Source organism: Bos mutus, chromosome 15 (assembly GCF_027580195.1).
Source record: "Bos mutus isolate GX-2022 chromosome 15, NWIPB_WYAK_1.1, whole genome shotgun sequence".
Lineage (NCBI taxonomy): Eukaryota > Metazoa > Chordata > Mammalia > Artiodactyla > Bovidae > Bos > Bos mutus.
In genome coordinates, this window is record NC_091631.1 from 2,265,954 (window position 1) to 2,269,661 (window position 3,708).

Below are 3,708 nucleotides of genomic sequence, written 5' to 3' on the forward strand. Positions count from 1 at the left end.
TGACTGAGTGAACTGACTGAAACTCCATGATTAAGTCATGATTTTTATGATTTCAGTTCAGTTCAGTTCAGCCCCTCAGTCGTGTCCGACTCTTTGCGACCCCATGAATTGCAGCATGCCAGGCCTCCCTGTCCATCACCAATTCCTAGAATTCACTCAGACTCATGTCCATTGAGTCGGTGATGCCATCCAGCCATCTCATCCTCTGTCGTCCCCTTCTCCTCCTGCCCCCAATCCCTCCCAGCATCAGGGTCTTTTCCAATGAGTCAACTCTTCGCATGAGATGGCCAAAGTATTGGAGCTTCAGCTTTAGCATCAGTCCCTCCAATGAACACCCAAGACTGATCTCCTTTAGAATGGACTGGTTGGATCTCCTTGCAGTCCAAGGGACTCTCAAGAGTCTTCTCCAACACCACAGTTCAAAAACATCAATTCTTTGGTGCTCAGCTTTCTTTATAGTCTAACTCTCACACCCATATATGACCACTGGGAAAACCATAGCTTTGACTAGATGGACCTTTGTTGGCAAAGTAATGTCTCTGGTTTTTAATATGCTATCTAGGTTGGTCATAGCTTTTCTTCCAAGAAGGAAGCATCTTTTAATTTCATGACCACAGTCACCATCTGCAGTGATTTTGGATCTCCCAAAAATAAAATTTGTATATGTCAAACCCATAACTGACCTCAGGCCAAAGGAACAGAGGCTTCTGAAACTTCACATAACAAACTATAACCTCTTAAAAAATAGTGTAGAAAACTCTCTGTGAAAGGATTACAACCCATAGCAAGCAGCAACAACAACAGAACAACTTTGGGAGGAGAAAGATTCTGGTCTCTAGAGTTACCCCACTATAATATTCTAAAAGTCCAGTTTTCAACCAAAAAATAAAAGACATTTAAAAAACATGAAAGTATGTTGCATCTACATAAAAATAGAAATTAACAGAAGCACAGACATTGAACTTACTAGTGAAAGATTTTAAATCAATTGTCTTAAATATCCTTAAAGAATTTAATTACATACAGATGGCTAACAAACACATGAAAAGATGCTCAACATCACTCATTATCAGAGAAATGCAAATCAAAACCACTATGAGGTACCATTTCACGCCAATCAGAATAGCTGCAATCCATAAGTCTACAAGCAATAAATGCTAGAGAGGGTGTGGAGAAAAGGGAACCCTCTTACACTGTTGGTGGGAATGCAAACTAGTACAGCCACTATGGAGAACAGTGTGGAGATTCCTTAAAAAACTGGAAATAGAACTGCCTTATGATCCAGCAATCCCACTGCTGGGCATACACACTGAGGAAACCAGAAGGGAAAAAGACACGTGTATCCCAATGTTCATCGCAGCACTGTTTATAATAGCCAGTATAATATATATTATATATAATATAATGGAAGCAACCTAGATGCCCATCAGCAGATGAATGGATAAGAAAGAAGTGGTACATATACACAATGGAGTATTACTCAGCCATTAAAAAGAATACATTTGAATCAGTTCTAATGAGATGGATGAAACTGGAACCTATTATACAGAGTGAAGTAAGCCAGAAAGAAAAACACCAGTACAGTATACTAATGCATATATATGGAATTTAGAAAGATGGTAACAATAACCCTGTGTACGAGACAGCAAAAGAGACACCAATGTATAGATCAGTTTTATGGACTCTGTGGGAGAGGGAGAGGGTGGGGAAATTTGGGAGAATAGCATTGAAACCTGTATAATATCATGTATGAAACAAGTCGCCAGTCCAGGTTCGATGCACGGTACTGGATGCTTGGGGCTGGTGCACTGGGACGACCCAGAGGGAGGGTAGGGGAGGGAGGAGGGAGGAGGGTTCAGGATGGGGAACACGGGTATACCTGTGGCTGATTCATTTCGATATTTGGCAAAACTAATACAATATTGTAAAGCTTAAAAATAAAATAAAATTTAAAAAAAAAAATTTAATTAAATATAGAATAAAGGTTTAAAGGAATATTGAGAATCCTTTTTTCAACAAATAGAGAATATCAACAAGATATTATAAATGGAACCAATAGATTTGGAGTTGAAAAGTATAATAAATGACAGTTAAACGTAGTCATACAATAAATATAGGATAGGGATGTGTTAGTAATCTTTATTGCTATAATCATTTCACTATATGTAGAATAAATCTTTGTGTTTATACCTTACATTTATATAATTTTATTTTCAAATTAAATTAAAAATAAATACAAAGATCAAACTTTTTAGATGCTAGAGAAAATATCTAGTTAAGACTGAAATAATAAAATACTATAGATTATACAATAAACATTTATCTCTTGCACTTCCAAAAGCTGAGAAGTCCAAGATCAAGTAGCTGGTCAATTTATATCTGAAAAGAGCATTCTTTTAGTCTTACAGATGACCAACTTGCTACATCCTCACATGGTGAAGAAAGAGAGCTCTTAATGTCTCTTCCTTTCTTTTTAAGGGCATTTCAGTTCAGTTCAGTTCAGTCGCTCAGTCATGTCCGACTCTTTGTGACCCCATGAACTGAAACACACCAGGCCTCCCGGTCTATTACCAACTCCCAGAGTTTACTCAAACTCATGTCCATTGAGTCAGTGATGCCATCCAACCATCTCATCCTCTGTTGTCCCCTTCTCCTCCCACCTTCAATCTTGCCCAGCATCAGGGTCTTTTCCAGTGAGTCAGCTCTTCGCATCTGGTGGCCAGAGTAATGGAGTTTCAGCTTCAATATCAGTCCTTCCAATGAACATTCAGGACTGATCTCCTTTAGGATGGACTGGTTGGATCTCCTTGCAGTCCAAGGGACTCTCAAGAGTCTTCTCCAACACCACAGTCCAAAAGCATCAATTCTTCAGCGCTCAGCTTTCTTTATAGTCTAACTCTCACATCCATACATGACTACTGGAGAAAGCATAGCCTTGACTACACGGACCTTTGTTGGCAAAGTAATGTCTCTGCTTTTTAATATGCTGTCTAAGTAAGGGCATTTAGTCCCCCCTTATGAACCCCCCACCTTCAGGATGAAATCTGACTCTAAGTGCCTGCCAATGCCGCAGCTCCAGATGCCATGGCACTGTGTCTTAGGACTTCAAATTATGAACTGGGAGGAGGACACACAAGAAATTCAATCTGCTGCAGAGGGAAACATAACAGAGAAACAATAGTAATTGTCCTAAATCAGTTTTCTTATTTAAAAAAAAATTGAAGTGATTATTCAGCAGCCTGATAGCTTAAAAAAATAGACAAAATAAATATCAATCTAGATTTCTATAGCCAGATAGACTACTATTTGAATGTGAGGGCAAAATCAAACATTATCAGAGATACAAAAATCAAAAGTTAGTATAGTATCTACAGGTGCAGAAATTCAGTGAAATTGCTTCAGCAGGAGGTAAGGGGCATTTGGAAGAGGAGTAGAGCATAATTTGTTCTTTCTTTTTCTTCACTCTTACCTCCAGCAAAGGTGTCTTTGATCTTCTATCCTGCTTTATTTATGTAGAAAAAGTAATGGGATAGGTACTGCCCACCCATCAAAGGAGAGACCACTAGTCCTAGGATAAATATTAGGTTAGATTTTCCCTAAGCAGACCCAGAGTCAAGGACTGTATTTCAGAAAATTCCCTGAGGGTCCAGTGGTTAGGACTCTGCACTTTCACTGCTGGGGTCCCAGGTTCAATCCCTGGTTGGGGAA

The 3,708-nt window shown here is 39.0% G+C and overlaps 1 non-coding gene across 1 annotated transcript; it reads left to right on the forward strand.

Annotated features, from left to right (window-relative positions):
- Positions 1–3,635: 3,635 nt before the first annotated feature.
- TRNAE-UUC (transfer RNA glutamic acid (anticodon UUC)) lies at positions 3,636–3,708 on the forward strand. Its single transcript has one exon. It is a non-coding gene; the product is annotated as a tRNA-Glu (tRNA).